General features: G+C 42.9%; 1 long non-coding RNA gene across 3 annotated transcripts; it reads right to left on the bottom strand.

The window, feature by feature from the left end:
* Positions 1 to 10149: 10149 nt before the first annotated feature.
* On the bottom strand, positions 10150 to 14462 carry LOC119289466. Of its 3 annotated transcripts, none has more exons than XR_005141516.1 (4): positions 14115 to 14462; positions 13480 to 13598; positions 10557 to 11802; positions 10150 to 10385 (listed from the first exon to the last, which is right to left on the bottom strand). It is a non-coding gene; the product is annotated as an uncharacterized LOC119289466 (long non-coding RNA). The 3 variants fall into 3 exon arrangements; XR_005141515.1 differs by having other exon boundaries at positions 10151 to 10385; positions 10560 to 11802; XR_005141514.1 differs by having other exon boundaries at positions 10150 to 11802.
* Positions 14463 to 23063: the final 8601 nt, after the last annotated feature.

The raw sequence follows: 23063 nt of genomic DNA, 5'->3' as shown, positions 1-23063 counted from the left end.
AGAAACATTCTTGCTAGAAACCTATAGCAGCCACGTAAAAACTTGCAACAACAATTAGAGGATGTTTAACTTGTTTTTGCAGCATGTGTTGTGTGATGTGATATGGCCAAAAGGATGTGACGAATGATATATGTGATGTATGAGATTGATCATGTTCTTGTAATAGGAATCACGACTTGCATGTCGATGAGTATGACAACCGACAGGAGCCATTGGAGTTGTCTTAATTTATTTATGACCTACGTGTCAACATAAACGTCATGTAATTACTTTACTTTATTGCTAAAGCGTTAGCCATAGTAGTAGAAGTAATAGATGATGAGACAACTTCAAGAAGACACGATGATGGAGATCATGGTGTCATGCCGGTGACAACGATGATCATGAAGCCCCGAAGATGGACATCAAAAGGAGCAAATGATATTGGCCATATCATGTCACTATTTGATTGCATGTGATGTTTATCATGTTTTGCATCTTATTTGCTTAGAACGGTGGTAGCTTAAATAAGATGATCCCTCGTAATAATTTCAAGAAAGTGTTCCCCCTAACTGTGCACTGTTGCGAAGGTTCGTTGTTTCGAAGCACCATGTGATGATCGGGTGTGATAGATTCTAACGTTCAAATACAACGGGTGTAAGCCAGATTTACACACGCAATACACTTAGGTTGACTTGACGAGCCTAGCATGTACAGACATGGCCTCGGAACACGGAAGACCGAAAGGTCGAGCATGAGTCGTATAGAAGATACGATCAACATGAAGATGTTCACCGATGTTGACTAGTCCGTCTCACGTGATGATCGGACACGGCCTAGTTGACTCGGATCATGTTTCACATAGATGACTAGAGGGATGTCTATCTGAGTGGGAGACCATTGAATAATTTGATTAGATGAACTTAATTATCATGGACTTAGTCTAAAATCTTTACACTATGTCTTGTAGATCAAATGACCCACGCTAATGTTGCCCTCAACTTCAACGCGTTCCTAGAGAAAACCAAGCTGAAAGATGATGGCAGCAACTATACGGACTGGGTCTAGAACCTGAGGATCATCCTCATAGCTGCCAAGAAAGATTATGTCCTAGAAGCACCGCTAGGTGACGCACCCATCCTAGAGAACCAAGACGTTATGAGCGCTTGGCAGTCACGTGCTGATGATTACTCCCTCATTCAGTGTGGCATGCTTTACAACTTAGAACAGGGGCTCCAAAAGCGTTTTGAGCGACACGGAGCATATGAGATGTTCGAAGAGCTGAAAATGGTTTTCCAAGCTCATGCCCGGGTTCAGAGATATGAAGTCTCCGACAAGTTCTTCAGTTGTAAGATGGAGGAAAACAGTTCTGTCAGTGAGCACATACTCAAAATGTCTGGGTTGCATAACCGCTTGCTCAGCTGGGAGTTAATCTCCCAGGTGATGCGGTCATTGAAAAAATCCTTCAGTCGCTTCCACCGAGCTACAAGAGCTTTGTGATGAACTTCAATATGCAGGGGATGGAAAAGACCATTCCTGAGGTATATTCAATGCTGAAATCAGCGGAGGTGGAAATCAAAAAGGAACATCAAATGTTGATGGTGAATAAAACCACTAAGTTCAAGAAAGGCAAGGGTAAGAAGAACTTCAAGAAGGACGGCAAAGGGGTTGCCGCGCCCCGTAAGCAAGTTGTCGGGAAGAAGTCAAAGAATGGACCCAAGCCTGAGACTGAGTGTTTTTATTGCAAGGGAAGTGGTCACTGGAAGCGGAATTGCCCCAAATACTTAGCGGACAAGAAGGCCGGAAACACTAAAGGTATATGTGATATACATGTAATTGATGTGTACCTTACCAGTACTCATAGTAGCTCCTGGGCATTTGATACCGGTGCGGTTGCTCACATTTGTAACTCAAAGCAGGAGCTGCGGAATAAGCAGAGACTGGCGAAGGACGAGGTGACGATGCGCGTCGGGAATGGTTCCAAGGTCGATGTGATCGCCGTCGGCACACTGCCTCTACATTTACCTACGAGATTAGTTTTAAACCTCAATAATTGTTATTTCGTGCCTGCTTTGAGCATGAACATTGTATCAGGATCTCGTTTAATTTGAGATGGCTACTCATTTAAATCCGAGAATAATGGTTGTTCTATTTATATGAGAGATATGTTTTATGGTCACACTCCACTGGTGAATGGTTTATTCTTAATGAATCTCGAGCATAATATTACACATATTCATAGTGTGAATAGCAAAAGATGTAAGGTTGATAATGATATTCCCACATACTTGTGGCACTGCCGCCTTGGTCACATAGGTGTCAAACGCATGAAGAAGCTCCATGCAGATGGACTTTTGGAGTCTCTTGATTACGAATCATTTGACACGTGCGAACCATGCCTCATGGGTGAAATGACCAAGACTCTGTTCTCAGGAACAATGGAACGAGCAACCAACTTATTGGAAATCATACATATTGATGTGTGCGGTCCAATGAGCATTGAGGCTCGCGGTGGCTATTGTTATGTTCTCCACCTCACTGATGACTTGAGTAGATATGGGTATGTCTACTTAATGAAACACAAGTCTGAGACCTTTGAAAAGTTCATGGAATTTCAGAGTGAGGTTGAGAATCAACGTGACAGAAAAATCAAGTTCTTGCGATCAGATCACGGGGGAGAATACTTGAGTCACGAATTTGGCACACACTTAAGGAAATGTGGAATAGTTTCACAACTCACGCCGCCTGGAACACCTCAGCGTAATGGTGTGTTCGAATGTCGTAATCGCACTCTATTAGATATGGTGCGATCTATGATGTCTCTTACCGATCTACCGTTGTCATTTTGGGGCTATGCTTTAGAGACTGCCGCATTCACTTTAAATAGGGCACCATCAAAATCTGTTGAGACGACACCGTATGAATTATGGTTTGGAAAGAAACCTAAGTTGTAGTTTCTAAAAGTTTGGGGATGCGATGCTTATGTCAAGAAACTTCAACCTGAAAAACTCGAACCTAAATCAGAAAAATGCGTCTTCATAGGATACCCTAAAGAAACTATTGGGTATACCTTCTACCTAAGATCCGAAGGCAAGATCTTTGTTCCCAAGAATAAATCCTTTCTAGAGAAAGAGTTTCTCTCGAAAGAAATAAGTGGGAGGAAAGTAGAACTTGATGAAGTATTACCTCTTGAACCGGGGAGTGGCGCAGCTCAGGAAATTGTTCCTGAGGTGCCTGCACCGACTAGAGAGGAAGTTAATGATGGTGATCATGAAACTTCAGATCAAGTTGCTACTGAACTTCGTAGGTCCACAAGGACACGTTCCACACCAGAGTGGTACGGCAACCCTGTCTTGGAAATCATGTTGTTAGACAACGGTGAACCTTCGAACTATGAAGAAGCGATGGCAGGCCCAGATTCCGACAAATGGCTGGAAGCCATGAAATCCGAGATAGGATCCATGTATGAAAACAAAGTATGGACTTTGACTGACTTGCCCGTTGATCGGCGAGCCATAGAAAATAAATGGATCTTTAAGAAGAAGACAGACGCGGATGGTAATGTGACCATCTATAAAGCTCGACTTGTCGCTAAGGGTTATCGACAAGTTCAAGGGGTTGATTACGATGAGACTTTCTCACCCGTAGCAAAGTTGAAGTCCGTCCGAATCATGTTAGCAATTGCCGCATTCTATGATTATGAGATATGGCAAATGGACGTCAAAACGGCACTCCTTAATGGTTTCCTTAAGGAAGAATTGTATATGATGCAGCCAGAAGGTTTTGTCGATCCTAAGAATGCTGACAAGGTGTGCAAGCTCCAACGCTAGATTTTTGGGCTGGTGCAAGCATCTCGGAGTTGGAACATTCGTTTTCATGAGATGATCAAAGCGTTTGGGTTTACGCAGACTTATGGAGAAGCCTGCATTTACAAGAAAGTGAGTGGGAGCTCTGTAGCATTTCTCATATTGTATGTGGATAACATAGTGTTGATGGGAAATGATATAGAATTCTTGGAAAGCATAAAGGCCTACTTGAAAAAGTGTTTTTCAATGAAGGGTCTTGGAGACGCTGCTTACATATTAGGCATCAAGATCTATAGAGATAGATCGAGACGCCTCATTGGTCTTTCACAGAGTACGTACCTTGACAAGATATAGAAGAAGTTCAATATGGACCAGTCAAAGAAGGGGGTCTTGCCTGTATTGCAAGGTACGAGATTGAGCACGGCTCAATGCCTGACCACGGCAGAAGATAGAGAAAAGATGAGTGTCGTCCCCTATGCCTCAGCCATAGGGTCTATCATGTGTGCTATGATGTGTACCAGACCTGATGTAAACCTTGCCGTAAGTTTGGTAGGAAGGTACCAAAGTAATCCTGGCATGGAACACTGGACAGCGGTCAAGAATATCTTTAAGTATCTGAAGAGGACTAAGGATATGTTTCTCGTTTATGGAGGTGACGAAGAGCTTGTCGTAAAGGGTTACGTCGATGCTAGCTTCGACACAGATCTGGATGACTCTAAGTCACAAACCGGATACATGTATATTTTGAATGGTGGGGCAGTAAGCTGGTGCAGTTGCAAGCAAAGCGTTGTGGCGGGATCTGCATGTGAAGCGGAGTACATGGCAGCCTCGGAGGCAGCACAAGAAGCAGTCTGGGTGAAGGAGTTCATTACCGACCTAGGAGTCATACCCAATGCGTCAGGCCCGATGACTCTCTTCTGTGACAACACTGGAGCTATTGCCCTTGCCAAGGAGCCCAGGTTTCACAGGAAGACCAGGCATATCAAGCGTCGCTTCAACTCCATTCGTCAAAGTGTTCAAAATGGAGACATAGATATTTGTAAAGTACATACGGACCTGAATGTGGTAGATCCATTGACTAAACCTCTCCCTAGAGCAAAACATGATCAACACCAGAACTGCATGGGTGTTCGATTCATCACAATGTAACTAGACTATTGACTCTAGTGCAAGTGGGAGACTGTTGGAAATATGCCCTAGAGGCAATAATAAAATGGTTATTATTATATTTCTTTGTTCATGATAATTGTCTATTGCTCATGCTATAATTGTGTTATCCGGAAATCGTAATACATGTGTGAATACATAGACCACAACACGTCCCTAGTGAGCCTCTAGTTGACTAGCTCATTGATCAAAAGATAGTCATGGTTTCCTGACTATGGACATTGGATGTCATTGATAACGAGATCACATCATTAGGAGAATGATGTGATGGACAAGACCCAATCCTAAGCATAGCTTAAAGATCGTGTAGTTCGTTTGCTAGAGCTTTTCCGAATGTCAAGTATCATTTCCTTAGACCATGAGATTGTGCAACTCTCGGATACCTTAGGAGTGATTTTGGTGTGCCAAATGTCACAACATAACTGGGTGACTATAAAGGTACACTACGGGTATCTCCGAAAGTGTCTGTTGGGTTGGCACGAATCGAGACTGGGATTTGTCACTCCGTATGACGGAGAGGTATCTCTGGACCCACTCGGTAATGCATCATCATAATGAGCTCAATGTGACCAAGTGGTTGATCACGGGATCATGCATTACAGTACGAGTAAAGTGACTTGCCGGTAACGAGATTGAACGAGGTATTGGGATACCGACGATCGAGTTTCGGGCAAGTAACGTACCGATTGACAAAGGGAATTGTATACGGGATTGATTGAATCCTCGACATCGTGGTTCATACGATGAGATCATCGAGGAGCATGTGGGAGCCAACATGGGTATCCAGACCCCGCTGTTGGTTATTGATCGGAGAGTCGTCTCGGTCATGTCTGCGTGTCTCCCGAACCCATAGGGTCTACACACTTAAGGTTCGGTGACGCTAGGTTGTTGAGATATTAGTATATGGTAACCCGAAAGTTGTTCGGAGTCCCAGATGAGATCCAAGATGTCACGAGGAGTTCCAGAATGGTCCAGAGGTGAAGATTTATATATAGGAAGTCAAGTTTTGGCCATCGGGAAAGTTTCAGGGGTAATCGGTATTGCACCGGGACCACCGGAAGGGTCCCGGGGGTCCACCGGGTGGGGCCACCTATCCCGGAGGGCCCCATGGGCTGAAGTGGGACGGGAACCAGCCCCTAGTGGGCTGGTGCACCCCCCATGGGCCTCCCCTGCGCCTAGGGTTGGAAACCCTAGGGGTGGGGGCGCCCCACTTGGCTTGGGGGACACTCCACCCCCCTTGGCCGCCGCCCCCCTTGGAGATTGCATCTCCTAGGGCCGGCACCCCCCTAGGGGTCCTATATATAGTGGGGGGAGGGAGGGCAGCCGCACCCTAGCCCCTGGCACCTCCCTCTCCCTCCGGTGACACTCCTCCCTCTCCCTGAGCTTGGCGAAGCCCTGCCGAGATCACCGTTGCTTCCACCACCACGCTGTCGTGCTGCTGGATCTTCATCAACCTCTCCTTCCCCCTTGCTGGATCAAGTTGGAGGAGACGTCTTCCCAACCGTACGTGTGTTGAACGCGGAGGTGCCGTCCGTTTGGTGCTAGGTCATCGGTGATTTGGATCACGACGAGTACGACTCCATCAACCCCGTTCTCTTGAACGCTTCTGCGCGCGATCTACAAGGGTATGTAGATGCATTCCCCTCTCCCTCGTTGCTAGATGACTCCATAGATTGATCTTAGTGATGCGTAGAAAATTTTAAAATTCTGCTACGTTCCCCAACATTATGAACTATGGTTTGGCAAGAAACCAAAGTTGTCGTTTCTGAAAGTTTGGTGCTGCGATGCTTATGTGAAAAAGCTTCAACCTAATAAGCTCGAACTCAAATCGCAGGAATTTGTCTTCATAGGATACCCGAAGGAAACTGTTGGGTACACCTTCTATCACTGATCCAAAGGCAAGACATTTATTGCTAAGAATGGATCCTTTCTAGAGAAGGAGTTTCTCTCGAAAGAAGTGAGTGGGAGGAAAGTAGAACTTGATGAGGTAACTATACCTGCTTCCTTATTGGAAACTTGTACATCACAGAAACCAGTTTCTGTGACACCTACACCAATTAGTGAGGAAACTAATGATGATGATCATGAAACTTCAGAACAAGTTACTATTGAACCTCGTAGATCAACCAGAGTAAGATCCGCACCAGAGTGGTACGGTAATCCTGTTCTGGAAGTCATGCTACTAGATCATGATGAACCTACGAACTATGAAGACGCAATGGTGAGCCCAGATTCCGCAAAATGGTTTGAAGCCATGAAATCTGAGATGGGATCCATGTATGAGAACAAAGTGTGGACTTTGGTTGACTTGCCCAATGATCGGCAAGCAATTGAGAATAAATGGATTTTCAAGAAGAAGACTGACGCTGACGGTAATGTTACTGTCAACAAAGCTCGACTAGTCGCAAAACGTTTTCGACAAATTCAAGGGATTGACTACGATGAGACCTTCTCACCCGTAGCGATGCTTAAGTCTGTCCGAATCATGTTAGCAATTGCCGCATTTTATGATTATGAAATTTGGCAGATGGATGTCAAAACTGCATTCCTGAATGGATTTCTGGAAGAAGAGTTGTATATGATGCAGCCGGAAGGTTTTGTCGATCCAAAGGGAGCTAACAAAGTGTGCAAGCTCCAGCGATCCATTTATGGACTGGTGCAAGCATCTCGGAGTTGGAATAAACGCTTTGATAGTGTGATCAAAGCATTTGGTTTTATACAGACTTTTGGAGAAGCCTGTATTTACAAGAAAGTGAGTGGGAGCTCTATAGCATTTCTGATATTATATGTGGATGACATCTTGCTAATCGGAAATGATATAGAATTTTTGGATAGCATAAAGGGATACTTGAATAAGAGTTTTTCAATGAAAAACCTCGGTGAAGCTTCTTACATATTGGGCATTAAGATCTATAGAGATAGATCAAGACGCTTAATTGGACTTTCACAAAGCACATACCTTGACAAAGTTTTGAAGAAGTTCAAAATGGATCAAGCAAAGAAAGGATTCTTGCCTGTGTTACAAGGTGTGAAGTTGAGTAAGACTCAATGCCCGACCACTGCAGAAGATAGAGAGAAAATGAAAGATGTTCCCTATGCTTCAGCCATAGGCTCTATCATGTATGCAATGCTGTGTACCAGACCTGATGTGTGCCTTGCTATTAGTCTAGCAAGGAGGTACCAAAGTAATCCAGGAGTGGATCACTGGACAACGGTCAAGAACATCCTGAAATACGTGAAAAGGACTAAGGATATGTTTCTCATATATGGAGGTGACAAAGAGCTCATCGTAAATGGTTACGTTGATGCAAGCTTTGACACTGATCCGGACGATTCTAAATCGCAAACCGGATACGTATTTACATTAAATGGTGGAGCTGTCAGTTGGTGCAGTTCTAAACAAAGCGTCGTGGCGGGATCTACATGTGAAACGGAGTACATAGCTGCTTTGGAAGCAGCAAACGAAGGAGTCTGGATGAAGGAGTTCATATCCGATCTAGTTGTCATACCTAGTGCATCGGGTCCAATGAAAATCTTTTGTGACAATATTGGTGCAATTGCCTTGGCAAAGGAATCCAGATTTCACAAGAGAACCAAGCACATCAAGAGACGCTTCAATTCCATCTGGGATCTAGTCCAGGTGGGAGACATAGAGATTTGCAAGATACATACAGATCTGAATGTAGGAGACCCATTGACTAAGCCTCTTCCACAAGCAAAACATGATCAGCACCAAGGCTCCATGGGTGTTAGAATCATTACTGTGTAATCTAGATTATTGACTCTAGTGCAAGTTGGAGACTGAAGGAAATATGCCCTAGAGGCAATAATAAAGTTATTATTTATTTCCTTATATCATGATAAATGTTTATTATTCATGCTAGAATTGTATTAACCGGAAACATAGTACTTGTGTGAATACATAGACAAACAAAGTGTCACTAGTATGCCTCTACTTGACTAGCTCGTTAATCGAAGATGGTTATGTTTCCTAACCATAGACATGAGTTGTCATTTGATTAACGGGGTCACATTATTAGGAGAATGATGTGATTGACATGACCCATTGCATTATCTTAGCACCCGATCGTTTAGTATGTTGCTATTGCTTTCTTCATGACTTATACATGTTCCTATGACTATGAGATTATGCAACTCCCGTTTACCGGAGGAACACTTTGTGTGCTACCAAACGTCACAACGTAACTGGGTGATTATAAAGGTGCTCTACAGGTGTCTCCAAAGGTACATGTTGGGTTGGCGTATTTCGAGATTAGGATTTGTCACTCCGATTGTCGGAGAGGTATCTCTGGGCCCTCTCGGTAATGCACATCACTTAAGCCTTGCAAGCAATGCAACTAATAAGTTAGTTGCAAGATAATGTATTATAGAATGAGTAAAGAGACTTGCCGGTAACGAGATTGAACTAGGTATTGAGATACCGATGATCGAATCTCGGGCAAGTAACATACCGATGACAAAGGGAACAAACGTATGTTGTTATGCGGTCTGACCGATAAAGATCTTCGTAGAATATGTAGGAGCCAATATGAGCATCCAGGTTCCGCTATTGATTATTGACCGGAGACATGTCTCGGTCATGTCTACATTGTTCTCAAACCCGTAGGGTCCGCACGCTTAACGTTATGATGATAGTTTCATTATGAGTTTATATATTTTGATGTACCGAAGGTTGTTCGGAGTCCTGGATATGATCACGGACTTGACGAGGAGTCTCGAAATGGTCAAGACATAAAGATCGATATACACTACACCACAACACAGATGCAACAGCATGTAATCTGCCGGGAGAATGCACTTAAGGCGACAGATATACTGCCAGGAGGGAGTTTCTCCCGGAAGATAGAACTGCCACAAGAACGGCTGCCGAGGATTACTTGTCCCGGCAGATAAACTATTCCTGGGAGTTTCTCTGCCCTGTCTATTTTATTTGCCGGCAGTTCTATTTCTCCCGCCAGATTGATCATGGCATGGGAACTGCAGTCACTGGCAATAAAACATGCCATCACATTGATTTCACTAACAAAATTTTCTACGCAGCTTGTCCCTACTTTTATATACATTCAATATGTTTGGACAAATCATGCTAGATCTCACAGCTCATACAGACTTCTCAATCAAAGTTACATATAAGCCACATCCAAAACCTTAAGCTTCATTTGATAAGCGACCAAATACTTGTTTCTAAATACATCAAGGATGTTGTGCCACAAAAGGAAAAAAAATACATGTTTCTAGATGTGCTACACAGCGAAAATGAGCATACATCGGCTTATGCGCTAAAATAACCACCAAAATTAGCAGAAAAAAATTAAGTATGGACGCCTTGCAGATCTTGCCAAACCTCCAACACCTTCAAGATCTTGTCAAACCTTCAGGAGATGTGTTCAATGCCTTATTTATAATGCTGAGCTGAAAAAAGCAAAGTGAAATTTGAGGTTAGTCCAAAGTGCATCTGCATGCTAAATGATCACTTGCTAAATATAAATATGCAACTAATAAAGGCACAATCTAGTACTTCTATCTATCAGAAAAAGAACAAGAACGAATCTTATGAGAAGAGGAGGGGCAGCTCGGCAGCACCACCACAATCAGCATAGCGTGTAGAGGAGGGTCACCAAAGCAGAAGACGGGAAAAGGAGTAGCATCAGCAAGCAACACAGCATCAGTCTCTCCACTCGCCATTGTAATCTTGCTGCTCTTCAGATCCATTCATATCCTCTCCCCCACATGCACATAACACAGGGTAATTGTTCAAAATATTAGACAGGATTTGTACACAGAAAATTGGACAAAGAACTTGCCTTGGACTGAGCAACATGCTCAAAGTAGAGGGTCTTGAAGGAGAAGAAACACCAAGTATGTGCCTTATGGGTTTTTAGTTGCCTGAGTGGAGTAGTTCTGTCGAGGACGAGATGAAGCAGTGGCGCAACCCCTGCGCCAGGATAGCTAGCTCGAGGTCTGCGCCCCCAAAAATTGTGTTTTCTAGAACCTATGCCCAAACAGTTGTGGTTCCTTGATATTTACACTTAATATTACAATCGAACTTTTTCGGCAGTGTGCACTGCATACTGGAACCAAGTAGGCACATACATACATTCTACATCCATGTTCCCTTTAAGACATGATGACAACACGATGACATTAACTTAACCAACTAAAGATATTCGTGTTTTCACTTCTCAACACCCCACTGACAACGGCTACTCCATAAAAAACAACAGGGAATATGCAGCTAAAATATCTCTGCACGCCACTTCAGGATGTTCTACTTCTTAGTGCCCTTATTAAGTTTTCAACCTGGGTTGCCTGTGGCGATCTATGATCCATTCATTATGATTGAAACTACCATATTTGAGCCTATGCTTTCAGACTCAGAGGTCATAGCTAACAAATAGCAAATCTGCTTTGCTGAATTCTATCAGACAGAATCAATCTCAAGGATGTTGTAAACAGAGTCTAGGGTACCCTACATATCGGTTCACTTTCCTACATATCACCTACCATTCTATGAAATATGATTATGTCGTCTAACACTCTAATTCAATATCTAGCTGGCATGCAAGAATAAGAAACTATATCGACAACCACAACCAGCAGGATTCTATTCTAATTGATTTGCTATAGTGGTGAGAGTGTGAAACGTGATTGCAAATAGTAAAAAGCATCATCTCTGGAGAACGTAGAGCAGTAGATGGAAAAATAGACATCCAACAAGAAAAAGAATAACCCACTTAGACCTCAAAGCCAAGAGAAACATGAATATTACCTCACCTCAGCTTGCTTGTGGACGCATTCCTACTTTTGCCATGGACTTGTCCACTTCCAACTGCATACAGAGAAGCAAAGTTTTTTAAGCAATCAACACAATATAAGTGTCCTTGCTCTGGTTCATCTTTTAAACAATAACAGCAAATCAGCATGTGGTTCCAAGCTCTGGTTCCTTACCATAAGCAATCCATAAACATCAGATGGGACACTGGACAACCGAAAATAACAGATTATAAATAGAGAACAGTGTTTGCAAAACTGCTATTGTTATTAAGCAAAGAAAAGGATCTTGTTACTTAGTTATACTGACATCTTGTACATGAGCTTTTCGCACACAAAAAAGAGATATCTTCTACATGAGCTTGATCCTTATACTTTGACATCTAGCTAAAGGAAGAACAAGAAAAAACTTCCACTAGTAGTTTTTCAAGTGACATCCAAAGCCATGAAAGTAGGATGCTAAATTATCACATTATTTGCATAATATAGAAGCTCATAAAAGAAGCGCTTATAATTAAGTAGCAGCATGAACCAGAATAAGCAGAGTATCTACAAATATGTTTTGATTAGTGCAGTGAGGAGAATATCCAATTTCCCTTCCATACACAAGACTTCGTGTAGTAGTGAATTAACTTCGTAAAGCTTTCTCTAGAATTAACTAAAAGATAAATGAGATAGGGATATACATTGGACCAATTTATACTTCCGACATGCCATCTCTGAAATATCAAGTCATCACAAAGCATATATTTTCAACAGACAATCATGACAAACCAATACTATCACAGATTCTTCTTGTAGTACATGCGTAACCACGACCAAGCATTGAAACCATACATCAATAAATAGCTTGTACTACTAAATTCAGGAACTAAAATAAGCCGTGAGCGGCTAAATGGAATCACATTCAAATACACGCTACAAACAAAAGAGGGTGTAGAATTACATATTTACATAGCTAACTAGCTAGGCAAGTGCACAACCAACAGTACAGTTCACCTAACCCAGACTAGCACATGAGCAAGATCATAGACCTACCAATGAAGAATTTATTACCAAATAGGCATTGCACCCAACTTGTTAGGCATACAAATAAGTCACCAACAATACATGCCGGCTCAATCAAATACTGTGCTTGTAGAATATAGAGAAAATAACAGGATAGAGCTCTATTTTTGTTTCCCGCAATAAGGCAAGCGCACAACCTACAAGAAATCGGTTTTGATGTGAATGCATAAAGGAATGGTTGTAGGTTGTAAGAGAAACAAGCTGAGGAACAATCTCCATAATACAAATGTAGAGTACAGATCACACAACCCAGAGCATAAGATAAACAAGATGAGACCAACTGATAAATTTTTTTAGGAAATAAGCAAAGCATCACTATCTAGATGGACTTCCATTCAAATCTGCAGTTTCCCACTTTCAATTTGATTCTACAAGGTAATATTAGTAGTGACCTAACAGAGCATGGTTACGATGGCCAATATTTCCTGCTTCAATATTTTAAATCGTCTAACATCACAAAAAAGGTGCATGCAGTATAAACAATGCATCTTATAAGCTTAGTTCTTCTTATGAAGTTATCAATGCATCTTATAAGGTATTATACAAAGATCATAAATCAATAATTGAGAGGCTTTAAGTTCCTTCCAGACTTATCAAGATAACGATTGAATGTTAAACAACAAAGAAATAGTACCACATGGCAATAGCCAAGAGAAACATGTATTACCTCCTCAGGTTTGCTTGTGGTAGCCTTTGTACTTTTGCCATGTATTTGTCCTCAACATCTCTAGTCGTTTGGGACCTAAGAACTCGAGTTACTTCAACATTATGCTTTTACGCAGTGCTCTACAAATAAACAAACAAGATGATGTAAAAAGATGCATCAACACTGAAGTAAAGCATGACAAAGTAAATTGCACAATGCATGAACCACACACTTTTGGTTGCTGAACTGCAGGAACAAAATAGCACTTGTTTGCCCCTGATGCAACAGAAGGCTAAATATAACTGGAGCAAAGATTTATTTGGGCTATCGGCCTCATTCGGGTTCAGAAGAAATAAATCAGAACCCTCCCCTACAGACAATACAAATATTGCGCCAGAGCAATCAATAGAACTACCACTGTTCGACTTCCCCACTTGTTCTTCTCTCATAAGAAAATAGTCCACAAACTCCAAAACTATTGCGCTCGCCAATCCCATCTGAAGAACTACTAGCTTGATAGACTGCACGAGGATCATTAAGAAAAGTGGTAGCATCAAGACCATCATCTAGGGCAAAAGCATAAGAAAGAAAATGAGGGCAACAAAGTATACATCCCACGCGACGAAATGGCGAGATTCTGCTCCGTGGACACGCACCTTAGGGAGGAGGTCTGCTCGGGGGAGCAAGCTCGTGAAGAAGAGTGTGGTGGCGAGGGAAGAGGTTCGACGGAGGATGGTGGTCACCGGTGGTGTGGCTCGGCAACAGTGGTGGTCCGCATCAGTAGGCTACTCGGCGGCACTGCTGTGGGGTAGTTGGGGGTGACGGCGGAGCTAGTCGGGGTGGAGGGCGGTCCGCGGTGATGGGGTTGGCAGTGGTCGGGTCGAGGGCGTCCGGCGGCGGCGGGATGGCTGGCGGCGGGGCACGGCCGCACGGTGGATGGGGAGATTTGGGGGCGGCGGCTGCCTGGTGGAGGGCACGGCCGCACGGGTGGATAGGGCGATTCGGGGGTGGCTGCGGCCTGGGTGGAAGGCCCGCGCGTCTCTAATTCGTTTGGGTCAAAAAAATTGTATCTCGCACGCTTTCCCCTCCTAGCGCACCCTTAGGCCCAATAATATTTAGGCCTCCCGCCAGGACAGTCCCCGGCAGAAAGTGAGCCGTGATTTAGTTCTCCTGGCAGATGGTGTGCCCTTAAATCTACCGACAGTGTGTGTGCCCTCCTTGCTCAAGTTCTACCGGCAGTTTCTATGCCCTCAGGTCCTTATGCCGGCAGTAAGAAATGTCCCGGCAGTTTATTTGCCCCTGTTAAGCTATTTCTCCCGGCAGTTAACTGCCCCCAAATAAGTGTTGTGGTGTAGTGATATTGGACGACTATATTTGGACACCGGAAAGGTTCCGGGTGAGATTGGGACAATACCAGATCACCAGGAGGTTATCGGAACCCCCCGGGAGGTATATGGGCCTTATTGGGCGTTAGTGGAAAGGAGGGGAAAGGAGCAAGGGAGGGGGCGCCCCCCCCCCCAAGCCCAATCCGAATTGGGAGGGGGGCCGGCCCCCTTTCCTTCATCCCTCCTTCCTCTTCCTTCCTTCTCCTATTCCTAATAGGAAAAAGGGGAGTCCTACTCCCTGTGGGAGTTGGATTCCCCCCTAGGGCGCGCCACCCTCCTTGGCCGGCCCCCTCCTCCACTCCTTTATATGCGGGGGCAGGGGGCACCCCAGAGACACAACAGTTGATCATTGATCTCTTAGCCGTGTGCGGTGCCCCCTCCACCATAGTCCTTGATAATATTGTAGCGGTGCTTAGGCGAAGCCCTGCGATGGTAAAACATCAAGATCGTCACCACGCCGTCGTGCTGACGGAACTCATCCCCGACACTTTGCTGGATCGGAGTCCGGGGATCGTCATTGAGTTGAACGTGTGCTAGAACTCGGAGGTGCCGTAGTTTCGGTGCTTGATCGGTCGGGCCGTGAAGACATACGACTACATCAACCGCGTTGTGCTAACGCTTCCGCTTCCGGTCTACGAGGGTACGTAGACAACACTCTCCCCTCTCGTTGCTATGCATCACCATGATCTTGCGTGTGCGTAGGAAAAAATTTGAAATTACTACGTTCCCCAACAATATCCGTATTGCCAAGCTTGCCTTCCACGCCAAGGAAAGTCCCATCCGGACACGGGACGAAGTCTTCAATCTTGTATCTTCATAGTCCAAGAGTCCGGCCAAAGGTTATAGTCCGTCTATCCGGACACCCCCTAATCCAGGACTCCCTCAATCTTCATGATAGAGAGTCTCTCATTTTGTCACTTTCATATACTAGTGGGAATTTTTCATTATAAGAACTTGGTTTGTATATTCCAATGATGGGCTTCCTCAAATTGCCCTAGGTCTTCATGAGCAAGCGAGTTGGATGCACACCCACTTAGTTTATTTTATTGAGCTTTCATATACTTAGAGCTCTAGTGCATCCATTGCATGGCAATCCCTACTCACTCACATTGATATCTATTGATGGGCGTCTCCATAGCCCGTTGATACGCCTAGTTGATGTGAGACTATCTTCCCCTCCTTTTGTCTTCTCCACAACCACCATTCTATTCCACATATAGTGCTATATCCATGGCTCACGCTCATGTATTGCGTGAAGATTGAAAAAGTTTTGAAAATGTTAAAGTATGAAACAATTGCTTGGCTTGTCATCGGGGTTGTGCCTGATTTAAATACTTTGTGTGGTGAAGATAGAGCATAGCCAGACTATATGATTTTGTGGGGTTAACTCTCTTTGGCCATGTTATTTTGAGAAGACATAATTTCTTTGTTAGTATGCTTGAAGTATTATTATTTTTATGTCAATATGATCTTTTGTCTTGAATCTTTCAGATCTGAATATTCATACCACAATTAAGAAGAATTACATTGAAATTATGCCAAGTAGCACTCGGCATCAAAAAATCTCTTTTTATCATTTACCTACTCGAGGACAAGCAGGAATTAAGCTTGGGGATGCCTGATACGTCTCCAACGTATCTATAATTTTTGATTGCTCCATGCTATATTATCTACTGTTTTGGACCATATTGGGCTTTATTTTACACTTTTATATTACTTTTGGGACTAACCTATTAACCGGAGGATCAGCCCAGAATTGCTATTTTTTTGCCTATTTCAGTGTTTCGAAGAAACGAAATATCAAACGGAGTCCAAACGGAATGAAACCTTCGGGAACGTGATTTTCTCATCAGATATGATTCAGGAGACTTGGACCCTCCGTCAAGAAAGCCACGAGGCGGTCACGAGGGTGGAGGGCGCCCCCCCCCCCTTGGGCGCGCCCCCTGCCTTGTGGGCCCATTGAAGCTCCATCGACGTACTCCTTCCTCCTATATATACCTACGCACCCCCAAACGATCAGATACGGAGCCAAAAACCTAATTCCACCGCCGCAACCTTCTGTATCCGCGAGATCCCATCTTGGGGCCTGTTCCGGAGCTCCGTCGGAAGGGGAATCTACCACGAAGGGCTTCTACATCAACACCATAGCCTCTCCGATGAAGTGTGAGTAGTTTACCTCAGACCTTTGGGTCCATAGTTAGTAGCTAGATGGCTTCTTCTCTCTTTTTGGATCTCAATACAATGTTCTCCCCCTCTCTCGTGGAGATCTATTCGATGTAATCTTCTTTTTGCGGTGTGTTTGTTGAGACCGATGAATTGTGGGTTTATGATCAAGATTATCTATGAGCAATATTTGAATCTTCTCTGAATTCTTTTATGTTTGATTGCTTATCTTTGCAAGTCTCTTCAAATTATTAGTTTAGTTTGGCCTACTAGATTGGTTTTTCTTGCAATGGGAGAAGTGCTTAGCTTTGGGTTCAATCTTGCGGTTTCCTTTCCTAGTGACAGTAGGGGTAGCAAGGCACGTATTGTATTGTTGCCATCAAGGATAACAAGATGGAGTATCTATCATATTGCATGAGTGTATTCCTCTACATCATGTCATCTTGCTTAAGGCGTTACTCTGTTTTCTTGAACTTAATACTCTAGATGCATGCTGGATAGCGGTTGTTGAGTGGAGTAATAGTAGTAGAAGCACGCAGGAGTCGGTCTACTTGTCTCGGATGTGATGCCTATATACATGATCATACCTAGATATTCTCATAACTATGCTCAATTCTGTCAATTGCTCAACAGTAATTTGTTCACTCACCATAGAAATACTTATGCTCTTGAGATAAGCCACTAGTGAAATCTATGGCCCCCGGGTCTATTCTCATCATATCAATCTCCATCACTTTATTATTGCTTTGCTTTTTTACTTTGCCTTTTTATTTTACTTTGCATCTTTATACCAAAAATACCAAAAATATTATCTATCAGATCTCACTCTTGTAAGTGACCGTGAAGGGCTCGACAACCTCTAATCGCGTTGGTTGCGTTGAGCTATTTGTTTTGTGTAGGTACGAGGGACTCGCGCGTAGCCTCCTACTGGATTGATACCTTGGTTCTCAAAAACTGAGGGAAATACTTACTCTACTCTGCTGCATCACCCTTTCCTCTCCAAGGAAATCCAACGCATTGCTCAGGAGGTAACGTCATGTAGTCGACATTCATCAAAATATCAAACGAATACCAAATTCACATGACTACTTATAGCAAGACTTCTCCCATATCCTCAGGAACAAACGTAACTACTCACAAATCATATTCATGTTCATAATCAGAGGGGTATTAATATGCATAAAGGATCTGAACATATGATCTTCCACCAAATAAACCAACTAGCATCAACTATAAGGAGTAATCAACACTGCTAGCAACCCACAGGTACCAATCTGAGGCTTTGAGAAAAAGATTGGATACAAGAGATGAACTAGGGTTTGAGATGAGGTGGTGCTGGTGAACATGTTGATGGAGATTGACCCCCTCACGATGAGAGGATCGATGGTGATGACAATGGTGATGATTTCCCCACTACTAGGAAAAGGCCTACTAATGGCGCACCAGTTTTGCCTACTAATGGCGCATCACTGGTGCGCCATTAGTATCACGCCACTAGTATTTTTTTACTAATGGCGCACCACTGGTGCGCCATTAATATCTGGTATACTAATGGCGCACCACCCAGTGCGCCATTAGTATATAACACCATGCGCCATTAGTATGCCTCCCAGGGGCCATATTTAACCATGTGCTTTGGCACACTAGTGGTGCACTGCGGATGGATGCGCCATTAGTATACTTGGCATACTAATGGCGCACTCTGTAGTGATGCGCCATTAGTATGAATATTAGTTTTTTTTACTTTTCTGATTTTTGCACATGTTACAAAATATATTATTTGACAGAATATCGACAGTAGCACACAGCAACAGCAGATTCATCAAATACAATAGAAGATTAGTCTCCGAATACAATTCATCATATTAGTCTCCGAATTCAAAAGACAGAACAAAGATAAAACATTACAAGTCTCGAGACCGCGAGTATCGAGTTTGTCGAAAGTAATACTAATCCTAACAAGTCCTACTAATCATCATCATACAACTTCTACTCGTTATTCATAACAAGTCATACGATCATCATCTTGATAGTCATCGAACCAACCCTACTTAATTGTTCTTAGCACATGATCATCAGTATTAGGCAGGACCTAAATACCCTATTTAAGCTAAAATAGCATAAAACAATATAGACCCGGACTCTCCATTATGGAGAATGGAGAACATCCTATCTCCAATTCTTGCGCTTCGCTTCCTTTTGCTTCCAAGAAGCTCCTTACGACTGTCCATACATTTTTTCCATCCGTTGATTTTCATGTCTCCACTTCTTTTAGAAATCTCGTATGGACAGTTGAGATTCGTAGGACGACTTGGCTGTATGTTCAAAACATTAACACTACCTTTCTGATACATCATATGAGGCACACAATTCTCTGGGATTATCTGTTGAAAAACATAGTAATAACTTCATAGTTAGCAATGATGTACTAGTTTTAGAAGTATGCAAAAGATGCACGAATGTCGTAATAGTAAAAATCTTACCAGGGTATCTCCATGGTAGTTACCGTAGTTGAACACATGCACTAGTGGCACGTATTTACCATAATGTTGAGGAGTTTGCTTGTGGATAATGTAATTCTCAATGTCAGTACAAAATCCGACCAGATGATTTTTCTCCTTGTAAGTTGTTAATTCGGAGCCATCGGTGTAGTGGGTTTTGTCTACCATCTCCCGCACATTCTTTGAACAATAAAAATAAGCTGTCAATGGAAATAAGCTGCCAACTATTTTGAAATAAACAATATAAATTAGCTAATAACTATGTTTGAGAAACTCACATAGCGGTAGAACTGGAGGCGTATCAACAAGGACCGAAATGTCCATATTGTCTTGGTTGATGTCAGGATTACCAAGATCCATGGTGATAAGCATACCCTCATCAAAACCATACATCTTGCAAAATGCTTCCCAATTTTTGCAACCAAAATGGGTTACGCTCTCAGAATTATATAGATTTACTTCAAAGTCCACATCGTGATGAGTCCTTAGGTGAATTTTCTTTGTTTCAGAAATTTCATGGTCTTCAAAATCTATCCTCTCCAAAACATAGCGTCTTGCATGGCATGGGATAAGCTATACTCGAATTGTAAAAGATGAAAATTACACGTTGAAATAGTTGAAGTCATGCTTAATTATGAAAATAACACTTGTCGTCGTTGTGTACCGTTTCAACTTCGAAGGTCTCCTCGAGCTTAATGCTGAAGTGCCGATCATCGTCCAGGTGAGGCATGTCGCACAGACCTCGATCGTCGTGGCACCAGTCGCACTCCGCGGGGAGACTTTTGTCGTTCGATGATGATGACGACATATCCTATGTTCATAATTCAAAACTACATCATTTAGGGTTTGTCGACATCGAGGCACCCTAAAAGCTAAGCTTTTATCATTTAGATTTTGTCGATGCTGAGGCACCCTAAAAGCCTAAGCTTTCATCATTTAGGTTATTATCGACACCGAGGCACCCTAAAAACGAAGGTTTTATCATTTAGGGTTTGTCGACGTCGAGGCACCCTAAAAGCCTAAGCTTTCATCATTTAGGTTTTGTCGACGCCGAGGCACCCTAAAAGCCTAAGCGTACATCATTTAGGTTCTCATCGACACCGAGGTACCCTATAGAAGCGAAGTTAAGTTTTTGTCATTTAGGGTTTATCGATGCCGAGGCACCCTAGGTTGGGCCTAATCACTTGGCACTAATCACTTGGCTCTATTGCCACCTATGTTGGGTTTATCATCTAGGGTTTATCGATGCTAACGAGAATTCTAAGTTGGGCCTAATCACTTGGCTCTATTGCCACCTATGGTTTAATGCAGCAAGAATGGCGGGGCAGTTGATACTACTTAACTAAGTACTAAGATACCCTGGCCCATGCATTAGTCGCAAGTACCCCATATGTCCTATTTTTAGCAAAGTCATGCTAAAATTCACGGAAAATTTCAGCATGACCTTTGCTGAAAATAGGACATATTGAGTACCCGAATTTGCCGGAATGGAAGTTAATCGACATTCTGGCAAACTCAAGGGCCTCTCGGGGTACAGCAGCAGCATCACAAGTTGACAAAATTCCCAAGTAGTACAGCAGCAGCGTCACAAGTAGTACCAATGAACATATAGTCCAGCAAGTTGAAAAAGCTGAAGTTCTCATCATGAAGAATCACACAATACAACACCTACATATGATGATACATTTGGAGATTGCACATACAGTTTTCACATAAGCATAATTGTTATTGAGATTGCACGTACATTTTTTGATAGCACAGCACCTATGACAGCACATACAGTTTTCGTTACTGCTCCCAAATGAAATGACACTTTGACATGGCTGCAATTTTTAGTGTCTACTTATCTGAAATTTTTCAGTGTCTGCTTAGGAGAAATAGGTTTCAAACTTCAGCTTGCTTTGTATAAGGAGACTAAAAAACTATCTAAGGAGTTCTTAAAGTTCAAGTTACAGCCTGCATGACATTTTCCTACACAATGCTTGTTGTAAATAATTATTTAAAGTAAACACTTTTTTATCTTAGCTTACTTACAACAGAATGCCTATCTTTCTGGTTTTCCAATTCCTTTTGTTTCATTTTCAACATTGCTCTATTAGTAATTAATAGCACTGTTCCAGAAATCTGTATATGCAATCTACAGAGATCCCCCTCCTGACTTTTAGACTGATTTTCCATCAAAATTGAAAATAGTTAAACTAAGTTTCAAAATAAAAAATACACTTCTCAGTTTTACAAACTGAAAATTACTCTAAAACTGAAACTTTAACTGACTTTTAGACTGAATTTTTACTCCAAGAGTTTTTATACTCAGATCACTTTAATTGAATTTTACATTGAGTTTTAGATTGAATTTTAAACTTTCTTGCAATATAAGCTTGCCGTACACTTTATATTTAGATCAGGAGCCAAGCTCTAAAATTGAATTTTTAACTAAATTTTTATCACTACATCTGTTTCAATTTCAGTTTCAGATAAAGTTTATATTCAGATCAGGAGACTGACTTTTACACTGACTTTATATTCAGTTTCAGGTAAGGACATCAGAGAATCTACAGCGAGGGGCGGCCGGCGCGGTGAGCACGAGCCCGCATGCACAAACGGTGACTAAACAAGGAGAAAAACAGGGGAATCAATGAAGACGCTCACCGCAGAGCTGGGGACGAAGACGGCGAGGCCGAGGGTGGTTGGGGCAGCGCGGATCGACGCCGAGAAGCAGTGGTCGGTGATGAGGAAGAAGAGGTCGATGCGCTCGATCCTTGATGACCCGGCTCCAATCCGTGGACGTAGGCGATGAAGGTGATGATGGTGTTGCTCCTGGCGCAGCTCCTAGGCACGACGACGGAGGACGGGGCGGTCGGTGGCCGCGGTGACACGCGGCGGCAGCGCTCGGGGTGGAGGGAAGGAGCGGGGCAGGCCGTCAGCGGCGAGGACCGAGAGGGCGATTGAGGAGTGGAGGGAAGGAGCGGGGCAGGCCGTCGGCGGCGAGGACCAAGATGGCGAGGCGGGGCGCGGGGGTCGTCGGGCGACTAGGGGGGAATGAATCTGGTGAGGGGGGAGTGAATCTGGCGAGCGGGAGGGACGAAGGGATCGGGCGACTAGGGGGGAGATTACTAATGGCGCACCCCCTGGCGGTGCGCCATTAGTATGTTTTTTTATAGCAATGGCGCACCCCCGAGACGGTGCGCCATTAGTATTTTTTTTGGATAGCAATGGCGCACCAGCCAGCCGTGCACCATAAGTAATATTTTTTATTATTATTTTGTTGCATCTAATAATTTAATAGAAAATTAATATGAATATGAATATGAATATGAAAATGAATATGAATATGAAACAGTAATAAATTTTTATAAAAACAGTAATATTTTTTTAAAAATATCATCAAATTTGTTATTTGAAAATATTTATGAATTGAAAAAATATCATCAAATTTATTATTTGAAAATATCATCAAATTTGTTATTTGAAAATATAAACAAATTTGTTTTTTTGGATTTTTAGTTGCATTCATTTGTGACGGTGGAGCGGGGGAGGGTGCGGGGGGTCGGCGGCG

Source organism: Triticum dicoccoides, chromosome 4A, assembly GCF_002162155.2.
Source record: "Triticum dicoccoides isolate Atlit2015 ecotype Zavitan chromosome 4A, WEW_v2.0, whole genome shotgun sequence".
In the NCBI taxonomy this organism is placed as follows: Eukaryota; Viridiplantae; Streptophyta; class Magnoliopsida; order Poales; family Poaceae; genus Triticum; species Triticum dicoccoides.
This window is presented reverse-complemented; position numbering and strand designations above follow the sequence as displayed.